At 41.0% G+C, this 14,402-nt stretch overlaps 1 long non-coding RNA gene across 2 annotated transcripts in view; it reads right to left on the bottom strand.

Annotated features, from left to right (window-relative positions):
- Window positions 1–14,402, bottom strand: part of LOC124873625 — a 49,119-nt gene that overhangs the window by 19,150 nt on the left and 15,567 nt on the right. Inside the window, exons 1-3 of one of the 2 annotated variants that reach the window (XR_007039591.1) lie at window positions 5,527–5,587; window positions 4,753–5,309; window positions 4,515–4,608 (exon numbers count right to left, since the gene is read on the bottom strand). The exons of the other annotated variant lie outside the window; for it this stretch is intronic. This is a non-coding gene — a long non-coding RNA (uncharacterized LOC124873625). Of the gene's footprint in view, window positions 1–4,514; window positions 4,609–4,752; window positions 5,310–5,526; window positions 5,588–14,402 lie in introns of those variants that run through there. 2 annotated transcript variants of the gene reach the window in all.

Here is a 14,402-nt window from a genome sequence, read left to right as displayed (position 1 = left end):
AAACTGGCTTCATGGAGCCCAGTTCTCTGCTACCCAGACTCCAAGTTATTCTATGCCAGTGGAGCATTGATTTTCCACACTGTTAGCTCACATTATTCCTCCTTTCCTCTGAGGAAAATTGCCAGGATGGAAAAAAAGAGGACTCCCTGTGATCGATTGTCCACTGTGCTACTGTATTCAGGTTACAAACTAAGGGGGATGAGGAGAAAGAAAGAGAGAGGAGGGAGAATAGGAGGTAGGATAAAGACAGGGCATGTAGGGCAGTATAATTCTCTCACTGGAGTAAATATGAGGCATAAAACAAAGACTGAGGCATAGCAATGTTGTAGTGCACACATTTGTGTTTTATGCTTTACCAATGTAATAAAAATAATTATGTATAACTTTTATATGTAAAGATTTACTCTACACAACATGTTATATCTCAAAATATAGGTATAATACAGAAAACAAAACCCTGACCCTAACAATCAGGGCTATCTAAAACAACAATCTATGAGATCTAATGTCATCTCATTAAACAAAATGGATTGAAAAAAATTGAAGTAAACCCTCACTGTTTCTACATGATGCAACTGACAGTGTGGGTCAAAGGCAGTTTATTGGCCGATCATCAGTAAGCGTGGCCATCTGTAAAAATATTTTAAGTTTGCTGTGCCAAAGAAGAAGAATATCAAAAATTAATAGAAGAAATTTCTATTGTACATCAATCTGCTAAGGGTTATAAAGTTAATTTAAAAAAGAGAGCACTGGAGTCTAGTCTGCAGGAAGATTGATTATACCGTTATTAGCATGTCAAATCTTAGTTTGCCAAGGGTTAAATGGTTATTTGTAAGAGCTGCATTATAAACGCATTCCACTTTAAAAGAAGGTACATGCATCCATCAGATGTGCAAGGTGAAACAGTCAAAATCAAACACAGAATTAAGGCAAATATTTATAAACACCCAAACAAACAAAATGCGCATCAGCAAGAAATAACTAAAACCAAATGTTATGCACGGTGCAGTAGGGCTCATAACGTGGGCATATTTGAGGAATTAGGCAAGTTGCAGTTATTTGGTCACACCTTAAGTTGCCTTCATGTAAAGGTTGTCCAAAGTAAAAGGTACATCCAAGAGCTGTATTGTGCACTGGCCAAAACTGAGTCATGTAAACAATGATCCCCAAACACAGCCGACACTGACTGGTTGAAAAGGAAATAAACTCTGCTTTAAACTAAATGAAATGCTGTTAAGGGTGACAATAGAGGAAGATCACTTTGATTTGATGCTGCTACTGATTGTTCTAATAGCTGATGAATTTTTCTTAGTTTGTCAGTGCTTCTGCAATTATGGCTTCTGTATCTAAGGCTCTATTTATTTGATGACCTCTAAATGTTTTGGTGAATTTCTTTTGTTTTCTAAACCGTCCTCAATAAAACATGGTAAAAATAATGTGAATGTAACACGGCATCTTCCCTTAAGCTAAGTTCTGGAAATGAAGAACAGTGAGTTCACAGAGACAAAATGAAAATAGCCCGTACCATCAACAGCCAGTCACTTAGTCAGTGACTATCAATAAATAATGCTACATCTTCCTCTCAGCTATTTTTTCTGCTAGTTTTAAATGGTATACATTTTCATTAATGTCAGTCGGTTCTTCTTTATTGTGCCAGTCGTGCATGTTACGTGAGCCTTTTCTCTCAGCCTCTAAAGAACATTATGTTAGCGGTGATGCATGTGAACTCATTTTCACATGATGGATGGAAGGGATGGGGAGAGACACAGCAGCTCTTGCAGCGGCTCAGCTGAGAGAGTGAGCTGCAACTTCCTGAGCGTTTCACCACAAAACAAAATGTCAGCGTGTGCCTGTTAATCATTTGGTTTTAGGCTGAAGCAGCTGTCCCTTGGTTCGAGTACCCGGCCTCAGCGACCTGTGCTGCATGTCTCCCCCCTCTCTTCAACCCATTTCCTGTCTGCCTACGTTCACAGAAAAATTACAAAAGGAAGGTGACTAGTGCTCCAAAACAAATCTTAAAAAACTAACTTCATTCTACTTGGGATGTAACTTATCTGTTGATATCAACTTTATTGCTACTTATTGGGATGATGAAATTTAATTAAGCAAATACATTCAAAGCACCTGTTTTACAAAGAGCATACTAAAGAAAATGACGAAAGAAAACGTGTTCCTAGTATTAATGTTTATGTTTTAAGATAAAAACACATCGTGACATTGCAGAGATGTTTAAAATGAGGTAGGTTTTAAATAAATATTTGAAGAATCTCATAGTTAACTTTACATTCCACCATCACAAAATGGAAAACCTATGGCACAACTGCAAGCCTACCAAGAGAATATGGATCTAAACTGACAGAATAGGAAAGAAGACCATGTCAGAGCAAATCATGTCAGATCATGTCAGAGAAGCAGTTAAGAGACCCATAGTAACTCTGGAGGAGGTACAGAGATTCCGAGAATCTAAAAAAACAGTTGTGCTAATTATATGCAAAACACAATGTATGGCTCAAAGCTGACATTGCACACATCATCCTCACAGTGAAGTGCATTGGAGGCAGCATCATGCTGTAGGGGTCGCTTTTGTTTTTCAACAGGAACCTGTAAGCTGGCCAGGGGTAATGAGAAGATGGATGGAGCTAAATACAAGAATGTCCTGAAAAAGACTACTAAGGTTCACCTTCCAGCTGCAAAGCAACCCTAAACATACAGCCAGAGCAGCAAGACAATGGTTTAGATTAAAGCATAGTCATGTGTTAGAATGGCCCACTCAAAGTCAAGACTGAAGTCCAAAAAATGAATTTGTGGTCAGATTTGAAAATTGACATTCACATATGGTTTTCATGCTTATTACTAAGCTTGAGCTATTTTGCAAAGAATGGACACATTTTTTGTCTCTAGATGCCTGATAGAGACTTACCCCAACAGACTTACAGATGTAATTGCACCAAAAGGTGGACCTGCAATGGATTGAAGGTCTGAATACAAATGCACATTTTGCAGATTTTAATTTGTAAAGGTTTAGAAAACAATTTTTTCATTTCAAACCAACCTTGAACTTTGTGGTTGTATTATGATTATACATGGGAAGGTTCATGTAGTATGAAAAATTATGCAAGCCACTCTAAGGCATTGTTCAATTTTATTCCAAAATATATTCACTTAAAGAAAAACAAGGACAGTGATTTCAATAAGAAACATTGATTCTTTTAAACAGAATGAGCACTGTGAATAATATCTGACTGCCACTTCATACAAGCAATATACAGCAAGTACACAGAAATAATTTTCAAAGAACACATGAGTCATTTTCATCTTCAAATTGCATTTTTAAAATTATAGCTGTCGATTTGTAATGTGCCGGCAGAAGTCCTCAGAAAGGTAGAAATATAATCTAGCATTGAATAGACTAACACAACAGTTCTGTTTGAATGGATAAGAGATAATGAACACTTCTATCGTTTACGCAAAAAAATATTTAAAATATTTTCATTTTACATTCCTGGAAACCAGATTGAGGCTCATTTCTACATCACATTCTTCACCCAAAAGAGCCTTGTATCTCATATAATGACTGTTTGTGAAGAATATGCAGGTTATGTAAGTGCAATGTGTAAGAACATAACCTTGACCTTGTCCAGGTATTCTAAACTCTTTCTTGTTTATAGCAGTCAAACTCAGATCTCCAAAGTGAAAGCAGGAAGATTTATATCCACTTAGCTCAGAATGAAACAGTGATTTCCGAGGTAAAAGAAAAGGACAAGAATAGTTTCCCGCAGGTCTCAAACTTGGCTGAAAACAGGATGTTTTAGAGGCCCTGCCAACACTCGCTCCACCTAAAGAAGCACTTGTTTGTTGCTTGTTAAACCTGACACTAACATGCAAGCCAAAACGCCTGTTAGTAACAAAGGAGGGCATGCTGACTTTATATGTTCTTTAGCTTTAGTTTCCTGAAAATGTGCCATGGTATTGTGTTCTTTTTCCCACTGGCAGATTTTGACACAGTCAACATTAGCTTTTGAAAAAGAGGTCTGGCCATTTGATTCTTTGGACATTTCTTGTAAGATTTAAGACTGGTTTAAACATTTAATGCTGTTTGATTGAGTTTCCCTGTTGCCATAAATAAATAAAATCACATCAGGTCTTTCAGTAAGAAAGTGGACATTTGTCTCCTTTGATAGAGCTGTGATTCACTGGTTTTGACAGTAATTGTTGACATATTTATTCAATAGACATGATGGTTGGTTAATGTGCATGAGATTCTTGGAATGTTCTGAGCTGTTTTTTCTTGCACAAATATAACCTTTGACATTTTCCCTGTGTATATTTTACTATAAATACTGCTAGTTTATATTGGTTCAAATTAGGTAAAATATGTAATTTAATACTCATTGTCAAAAATGTTGCTAATATTTTTGTGCAGAAAGGCTATAAAATGTTGGTGGGTTTATTCAGGAGCTGCTCATTTCGCTCCTTCACTGTTTCAAACCTTTGCAGGTTTAATTGTTTCATACCTGACTTGTTCAGGTACAAAAAGTAGCCGTCTACCATGGGTTGTATTGTTCTGACCATGTGTCAAGTTGTACTCGCCAGAGTGATGTTGTGTACCTGTTTGAGAAACCAACAACTTACAATAAGAATATAATAATAATAATAATAATATAATAACAATAACAATATGATAACAATCTGTATACTACTCATCTTATGTAAGGAAATGTGGTTATCTGACTCCAATAAATTTATATCTACCTACAAGAGGTCAGAGTGTTTTGTATCTGTGTTCCAGCGGGGGGTCTTGGCCGGGCACTGTGCGGCAGTGATCAGGATGTGGCTTCGCTTTGGTGGAGGGGCTGGCTGGCCTGCTTGGTGTGGCGGGGTATGCCACACCAAACAATGTGGGAGTGTGTGCAGCCGGTGTGCTGGGGTGCCTCCGGAGTTGGGGCGTGGGGTTTTCCGGGGTCTTTGGTGTGCAGTGGTGACCTTCCTCCTATGCTTCCTTCTGTGGCTCTGGCTCTCAGCCTGGCCCCGGGCTGCGGTCGCATTTGGCTGGGTGGAGTGGTGGAGCACGTCTTGTACCTGCACTGGGGTGGCTGGCAGGTTGTGCTCGGGGCTTGGGGCGGTTGGTCGACCTGGCCCAGTTACCTGGCTGGCACATGTTTCTCTCTTTGGTGGCATTGGCGGTGTGCTGCTCCACTGACTATCGTGTCTGGTTTGGGGGGATGGGCAATCAGGGTGTTGTGGAGGGGTTGCACAGTGTGGGGGTTGCGCCCTCATTTTGGATGTGTGGTCACCGGCGTTTGAATCAGCTGAATGGTGACAGTGTAATCAGAATTAGAATCAGCTTTATTGCCAAGTTCGTACATACAACAAACAAGGAATTTGACTCCGGTACACTTTGCTCTCTGGGTTGTTTTTGTTTTTGTTTTGTTTGCGTTATAAGATATATTCTGCATATATCTTTCTGTCCTTAAATACATATATACAATATGGAGCTTAGACAAAAATTCAGAATGAAAGACTAACCTTCACAGTCTCCACCTTCCAATGACTCTTTTGTGCGTCTCCCGGCCTTCCAATCAGCATCCTGTCCGTCTGATTCTCCATCCAATCACCTTCCGACGCCTTGCTTTTAGAGGACCTTCAGCTGTGATCATCCTCGCTTGTCAGCTGAGCTCATCCCTCCTCCACCCCACCTCCACCATCTTCCTTCCCATCTACTCCTGGCTTCTCGCTCCCTGGCCGCCAATCCACCACCAGTGTTGGATCAGGGGGAAGACATCTCTAAATCTAAGCCTTACAAATGATCATCTTAGCTCATGTCATTCTCAGCATTCATGTCTTCCTCCCAGGTCCGAGCACCAAAGAAATAACCATGTAATTTCTCATCATTAAAACTTTTCTAATTGCCATCCCTTTCTTTGTGAGTCTTTTCAGATTGAAATACACATATACAAGGTGGAATTGCGACTTCAGTATGAGGTTGTTTGGTATTCTATTAAATGTTCATCAGAGAAACAGCCTGGGGGGAGAAACTGTCTCTGTGGCGGCTGGTTTTAGTAAACAGTGCTCTGTAGCGATGGCCTGAGTGTAAAACTCTGAATAGTTTAGGGTGTGTGGGGTCGGCAGAGATTTTAGCAGCTCTTTTCCTGACCCTAGACCTGTATAAGTCCTGGATGGAGGGAAGGTCAGCCCTGATTATTCTCTCTACAGACCTGATTATTTGTTGCAGTCTGGACCTGTCCTGTTTTGTGGATGAGCCAAACCACACTGAGATGGATGAAGACAGGACAGATTGAATGATGGCAGTGTAGAAGATGACCAGCAGCTCCTGTGGAAGGTTGAACTTCTTGAGTTGCCTCAGGAAGTACAGTCTTTGCTGGGCCTTCTTTCGAACAGTGTCTATGTGTGAAGACCATCTCAGGTCCTCAGAGATGGTGGTTCCTAGGAACCTGAAGTGGTCCACAGCTGACACGGTGTTGTTGAGGATGGTGAGGGGGGTGTATGGGGATGGTGTTCTCTGAAAGTCCACCACCATTTCCACAGTCTTGAGTGGGTTCAGTTCAAGGTAGTTCTGACAACACCAATGTACTACCCGATCCACCTGCTGTCTGTATGCAGACTCATCACCGTCCTGGATCAGACCAATGACAGTGGTGTCGTCTGCAAACTTCAGGAGTTTCACGGACGAGTCCGATGAGGTGCAGTCATTCGTGTACAGAGAGAAGAGGAGTGGGGATAGAACACACCCCTGGGGGGCACCAGTACTTATTGATCTGCTGCAGGAGAAGATGCTCCCTGGTCTCACCTGCTGCTGTCGGTCTGTCAGGACGCTGTTGATCCATTGACAAGTGGAGGCTGGGACGTTGAGCTGGGTGAGCTTCTGGTGGAGGATGTCTGGTATGATTGTGTTGAAGGCCAAGCTGAAGTCTACAAACAGGATCCTGGTGTATATCCCTGGGTGGTCGAGGTGTTGCAGGATGAAGTGTAGACCTAAGTTAACAGCATCATCTGCCGACCTGTTTGCTCGGTAAGCAAACTGCAGGGGGTCCAGCAGGGGGTCTGTGATGTTTTTCAGGTGCTTCAACACCAGCCGCTCAAAGGATTTCATGACCACAGACGTCAGGGCAACAGGCCTGTAGTCATTTAATCCTAGGATGGTGGGTGTCTTGGGCACTGGGATGATAGTGGATCATTTGAAGCAGGAGGGAACCTTACACGTCTCCAGTGACTTGTTGAAGATCTGGTTGGTGTGTCTCCTTGGGCTGTCGTTGCAGTGGCAGTGATGTGGTGGGTTTGTGTGGTTGCGTGGGCATGGGGGGGACTGCTGGCCCCAGGTGTGTGCCACTGGCCAGAGACCTCTTGTTGGGTGAGTTTGTCCCTTCTCGGTGTGGGTTTGGGGGTCCATTGTGAGTACGGTACTCGGTGATGTCTGCTCTGTTGTGCTTGTGGGCTGAGGCTGGGGTAGACTTGCACGGGCCATTACCTTTGTGGCGTGCTGTGTGGTGGAGGGCAGGATGCAGCAGGGGGCAATGGAGCAGGGCCATGTGTGGACCTGGCACTGTGTGGATGTGTCTTAATCGGCTTTTCGGATGTGGAGCTCATCTGTGCGATTGTGCCCCTGTGGGGAGGGGAATTTCATGGGAGTGTCATGGCGCTTGGGTTTGGGGGCATGTGTTCAATACCTCTATCCTGGTTGGGAGTGGCCCTGTGGGGAGATTCATATTAGGGTTCATGGGGGGTCAGGGGCTCATTGTGTTGAGATTGGAATTTATTGGGGGGTTGGGACTGTTTTGTCCTGGGATGGCTCTGGTTAGTGGGCTCTTTTGGACCAGGTAGACCCCTCTTTTGTTCATGACCCCCACTCCAGACGGGGACGAGGATCCTTGGGGACTGGGGTCAGAGCGGAGGGTCGGGGTCTGGGCTGGGGTTGTTTGGGTAAGGCCTATGAACTCGTCGCTGCAGAGCCTATGGGCTCGTCGATGCACCTCCCTGGGGCTTCTGCACTGTCTCTGCTGGGTGCAGCATTACAGAATTAGTCGTAATGCTTCACAAAGTTAATCTGTTTGGCTTTTTATTGGCACTAAGACAACAATTCTGAGTGCTACTCTGCTGGACAGGACACGTAAAAAAAAAAAAAAGAAAACTGGTGGGGTAATTAAAGAATGTCCAACTTTGCTTCTTCAGTTTCTTTTGTTAAAACTGGACACTAAATATTTCAACTTGTGGAAACAAACCTGACAATTATTTTACTATTAACTTAACTGCAAATTACAACATTCACTAACATTTACATTCATTTTCTTTCTTTGAACATTTGCTTTACTTAGGGCACCCATAAGGGACTTTTGTACTTGTTTCCTTATAGTTAAAAATTGTAGGTTGCTTAAAACCACCATTACAACTTTTTAAAAATGTTTGGAAGTGACTCCAATTTAATTCTTGCTTGTTCATTTTGGGGCACAGTCTCTGTTCAATTCCTTTAAGATGAAACATCCATACATGCCTCAGATATCCAAGAGAAGTCAATAAAAGTTTTCACTTGCCACTATTAAGGCAATTCCAATTATCCCAGGTGTAATAAAAGCTAAACTTGCATGTCAGCTTAATTTAAAAGATCAGCAATCAGCATTTTTTGCATTAATTTGAACACAGACACTCTCTCATTTTCTAAGCATAAAAGCATTGTCGGTTTAATTATATCAAAGTAAATATTTCATATTGGCTGAATCAGTTGTCGTGCCTGAAACATTCTTGTAAACGAAATTTTATCTGTAGCTCAGGACCATTAGTGGTGCTGAGTTCTGAGGCAGCCTAGAGGATGGTAATTAAGTCCACTCAGCCGTAACTAAACATTTTTGACATTTTTCCTAGTCCGGAATGAACTGTCAGTGTGCTCGCAGAGTAACCATCTTGTCACTTTGTGTTTGTATAAGAATAGCAGAAAGCTTGGTGCTGCTCTGCATGTCTGGAGTTTCATATTAAACATTTTTCAGCATTCAGAGGGAAAAAAGGAATAAAGTGCTGGGAAAAAAATTATAAAATGATGGTGTTTTAAGCATGGTTCTGTCACTTTATCTGCAAGGGTGTGCAGGAATGTATATGACTGAGTAACACACAAACTGCTGCCCATTTCAAAGTCATTTCATGTCAAAACAGTAGTAAAGAAGAGTGGCCTAAAATACAGCATGTGTACAAATTCCGAAAATATTCTGAGCTCAATTAATGCAAAGAGAAGTAGGCCATGGGTTGCTGATGGATTAAAGCTGTCAGTACAGCCCAGTTGTTCATAACTTCATGTTAAATATTATCTCTACATTTGCTTGACCCTTCACCCAATATGCTGCATTTATGCTCAAGAATATTTATAAGCAGAAACCAAGATTTATTTCAATAAAGTAAATGCGTATTGTGATGCATTTGCAACTCATTTGAAAACTCTACATATAATATTGCGTTTACTACATGTTACTGTTTATGTAAAAACAGATATAATGAGCTAGAGTGGTATCAAAACAAAATTTCAGGATAACAAGGTGACTTTAAATTTACCTCTGAAGATGTTCCACTGCCATCTTTGAAAAGAAGAAAACAACAATTCTTTAATAGCCAATATAACAATTCCATCAAGTTTGGTATGATTGAGTAAATTGAATACTGCTGCTTTGCCTTTTGTTCTAGAAAATGCATCAAATTGATTGAAAGAAGCAATTACGCAACCAGAGAGCCGTATTGATTTTCTGAAATTGGACAATTACTTTAATTGAAATAACCATGTCTCGCTTAGATGTTCTTAGTAGTCTGAGTTGAAAAAATGTCTGTCACGGTGTGACATTTCAGACTTTGTTTTATTGTCTCTTGTGATGGATTATTTTGTCTTGAGGTTTTTATTTTGGTTTTTGTATAATGTTTATTAGTTTGTTTTGCTCCCTCTACCGCCTCCTGGTGTTTTGTTGTTTTCCTCCCTCAAGTTTCCTTTATGGTTGTTTTCTTGTTATTTTGTATAGTTTTATTATTATTATTATTATTATTATTATTATTATTATTATTATTATTATGGTTCTTTATTCTCCCTGGATTCTTTTAGTTTAGTTCTCATTTAGTATTTCTGTTAGGTATTTGTTCTCTCTCTCTCTCTCTCTCTGTTTAGTCCTCAGCTTTTTTTCTATAATTTCAGCCTTACTTTTTAGGTAAGCTCTAGTTATTGTTTACGTTTATTCCAATCCTCGTTTCCTCCTTTCCATTCTCAGTTTGTTCCCTTAGTGTTACTTAGGTTTGTTTACTTTTATAGTCTGGGTTCCCTTATGGTTTCTATTTTGTTTAGGCCTTAGGTTGTTGTTCTTCTGTTCCCTCCAGTTTCTGTTTCCTTTAGTTCTTGGTTATTCTGGATTTCTTATGCTTTTGGTTATCTTAGTCTATAGTTTTGCTTAGGTCTATGTTTCTCTTTATTGTTTATTAGTTCCACCTGTCCCTTTTGCCTCCCTGCCTCTTTGTCACACCTGTTCCGTTTCTTTGATTACCTGCCCTTTGTTATCCCTCAGTATATTTGTTGGTTTTGTGTCATTGTGTGTTGCTGGTTCCTCGCCGTTACTACCTCTGATTCTGTTTCGCTACGTTTTCCTGCAGAGAACTCTTATGTAAGTTTTGGTCTGGACTCTTGTAGCACCTGCAGTGATTTGCTACCTCTGAAAATAAATTCTGAAGACTTCTTACAACATGCGCTTCCCAAGATCTGGTCTGCATTTTGGTCGGACACAAAAATCAAACCTTGACAATGTCTACCTATGCTTATATTGTGGTCTTTATGTTTTTTATTTAGTGGTTGTTCTGTGGTTTCTTGAATAATTGTTTGGGTGTTGGGCCAGGTTTAAGATAAGCTCCATTTTAGTATGGGTTATTTATGTTCAGTGTTGTACCAGTTCAACCTTAACAAGAGCTAGTTCTGAATTCTGTTCAGCCAGGTTCAAACTAATTAAATCATGTTTATAATTCACAACCTAAACATTCTGAACTGAGTTTACAGCTCCAAAATAAGCTAGTTCTTATTTATTTATCACATTTAGTCAGAAATAAAGTTTAAAACTATGTAAAATGTAAGTCATAATGTAATTTATCAATTGACTTGATTATGTTAATGCCTAGTGTTTTTGACCTACTATACATTTGTTTTATTATTTGCTGCTGAATTTGTAACTTTAAAGCATGCTTTTAGACATACTGACAGTCATCCTTGGAAGAAAACACTAGGAAATTGGTCTTCTTATTTCATAAAAGTTTGCACATAAACCGTTAGCTAGCAAAATGAGTAGTCATATCACATCCATGCTGTTGTTTTATTTACATTTACCTGTATGATGATCTGAGAGAAAAGTTAGAAGTGACCAAAGCTTCCTCAGCTCATCTCTGCTCATCTCCCACCCATAAATGCAATCAAGGTAAACAAAAACTTTCTTTACCTTTGTTTACCCCAAAAGATGTCAAAAAACTGCCCATAAAACTTGATCTGCTTCTCTGATGCCCGCGTTCACACATGCACACAATTAACAGTCATCAAACTCGCCTTGAGGGAAATGTTGTGCCTCTTTTCTGCATGAAATACGCAAAGTTTGCCCTTGGAAAATGCAGTGTAAATCTTTTGTGCTCTCCTGAATAGAGCAAAGGACAGGTAAATGAAATCAGGATGAGAAATGTCCACTACAAGTTCATCATCTAAATCCTGCATCATTTCTTTATATTTAGAAAATTCTTCTGAAATAACTAGTAGCTCCAAACTGATTTTTGTGTGGATGGACACTCCAGTCATTTTAAAAAATGTCAGTGAACATAGGTCAACTCTTTGCAAGTGCTGAAGCTTTCATATTGAGTGTACATTAAATGTGAATTAGGAGCAATTCCACTTCCAGTTTTCATCAAAGAAATATTTTACAAACAAAGATTTTTACATTCAGTATCTGAATTAAAATTAGCTTTTGGGGCTAAGAGTTTCTGCACAAACAAAGGAATCTGACTTTGGTGTCCAGTGCTTACTGTGTACAGACATTAAGTATAAATATATAAAACTTGCAGGAAATAATTAAAGGATAAAAGGAACAGTATGTATTGTACATGTATGTGTATGTACAGCTAATCTTTTTATGTTAAAAAAAAAGAAAACAGAAATCAAGGTTGTTGTAGTGGAAATACGCTTATTTTGTTTCACAACAGAATAGCTGACAACTCAGACTATAAGTGTGTTCCTTGTGTTCATCAAGGAGAGGGAATGAAGAAACAAATTGTCTCTGTGTCGGCTGTTATTTGCAAATAGCTCTCTCTAGAACCAACCTGAAGGTAAAAGTCTAAACAGTTTGTGTCCAGTATATGTGGGGTCTGGAGATCTATTAGCTGGCCTTTTCCTGACCCTGTTTTGTGGATGAGCCAAATCACACAATGATGGATAAATACAGAACAGACTGGATTATGACAGTGTAGAAGATGACCAGCAGCTCTTGTGGAAGGTTGTGCTTCTTGATTTGCCACATGAAATACAGCCTCTGCTGGGCCTTTTTACGAACAGTATCTATATGTGAGGATTATCTTATGTCCTGAGAAAGGGTTGTTCCTTGAAATCGTGAGTGATCCACAGTCGACAGTCTTCTTGAGGAAGCTGAGGGAAGGGAGTGTGGGGGTGTGGTCACCAGAAGTCCACCATCATCTCTACAGTCTTGAGCTCCAGGTGGTCCTGATCACACCAGTGGCCTAGCTGATCCACCTCCTGTCTGTATGAAGACTCGTCCTGGATCAGACGAATGACAATGGTGTCATCTGTAAACCTGAGGAGTTTCACAGACGGGTCCGCTGAGGTGCTGTCATTTGTTTACAGGGAGAAGAGGAGTGGGGAGAGAACACACCCCTGGTGGACGCTGGTACTGATGGTTCTTGTGTGGGAGAAGATGCTCTCCATGCTCACCCGCTGCTGCTGTTAGTCAGTCAGGAAGCTGGTAGTCTGGGTGTTTACCAGTTATGATATATACATACATTGTAAAAGATACACAACATGCTTTATGTAATTTTTTGACATTTGTTTGATCAAACATTTCTTGTTTTAAGTCAGTTAGGACTACTTTCATTTATCACTTTTTGCTACATGCCATAATAATGAAAAATATTTTTTGTTTTGAGATTTTTTCAAATCATTTTATTAAAGAAAATTCCCAGTTTATTTCCACAAAGATTATTATGCTTTTAAATAATTGGGGGAAGACCAGGTGATCGTGTCTTGGCTTTATAAGCTTCCATTTAACGACCTTCATGTAGATGATGGTATACATGTGAATGTATATTAATGCAAACACTCTGTTACTTTGTGTGACGTAGAAAAAAAAAATCTAAAGAAATCAGGTAAGATTTCAGGAACTGTGGACCTGTGGAATTGTGTCTGGTTCATCCTCAGGTACCACGTCCAGATGCCTGAAATTGAAATCTGCTCTAACAACTATGTGCAAGTTTAAACAGCATGAGAATGTCCTGTCATTATACTGTTCTGGAAGGAGTTGGGTTCTGTGTCCCAGAGATGAGGTGTTTTGGTGGACAAGTTGATGAGTGTCATTATCCACACTTATATAGGTCCTGTACTGAGAGAGCCTGAAAGGCCACTCAGCAACAGGCCCCCAGTGGGCCCACCATCGTGAGGGACCGGTGCAAAGAGGATTGGGCGGCGCACGAAGGTGGAGACCTCAGCGGCCCCATCCCCGGATGCTTAGGCTGGCTCTAGGGATGTGGAATGTCACTTCGCTGGGGGGGAAGGAGCCTGAGCTTGTGCAGGAGGTCGAGAGATATCAACTAGAAAAGTCGGGCTAGCCTCCACGCACAGCGTGGGCTCTGGAACCCATCTCCTCGAGTGGGGCTGGACTCTCTTCTACTCTGGAGTGGCCCACAAGGAGAGGCAGCGGGATGGGGTGGGTTTGCTTGTTGCCCCCCAGCTCAGCCGTCTTGTCGTGTTGGTATTTACCCCGGTGGAGGAGAGGGTCGCATCCCTGCGCCTTCGGGTTGGGGACAGGTCTCTGACTGTTGTTTCGGCTTACAGGCCGAGCGGTAGTGCGGAGTACCCGGCCTTCTTGGCGTCCCTGTCAGGGGTACTGGATAGTGCCCCTCCTGGGGACTCCGTTATTCTGCTGGGGGACTTCAACGCCCACGTGGGAAACAACAGTAACGCCTGGAGAGGTGTGATCGGGAGGAATGGCCTCCCGATCTGAATCCGAATGGTGTTTTGTTACTGGACTTCTGTGCATTGTTGTCCATAATGAACACCATGTTCAAACATAAGGGTGTCCATCAGTGCACTTGGCACCAGGACACCCTAGGCAGGAGGTCAATGATCGACTTTGTTGTCGTATCATCAGACCTTCGGTCGCATGTTTTGGACA

The sequence above is a fragment of the Girardinichthys multiradiatus genome, chromosome 1 (assembly GCF_021462225.1).
Source record: "Girardinichthys multiradiatus isolate DD_20200921_A chromosome 1, DD_fGirMul_XY1, whole genome shotgun sequence".
In the NCBI taxonomy this organism is placed as follows: domain Eukaryota; kingdom Metazoa; phylum Chordata; class Actinopteri; order Cyprinodontiformes; family Goodeidae; genus Girardinichthys; species Girardinichthys multiradiatus.
The sequence above is the reverse complement of the archived record's forward strand: the minus strand, read 5'-3'. Positions and strand labels throughout refer to the sequence as shown.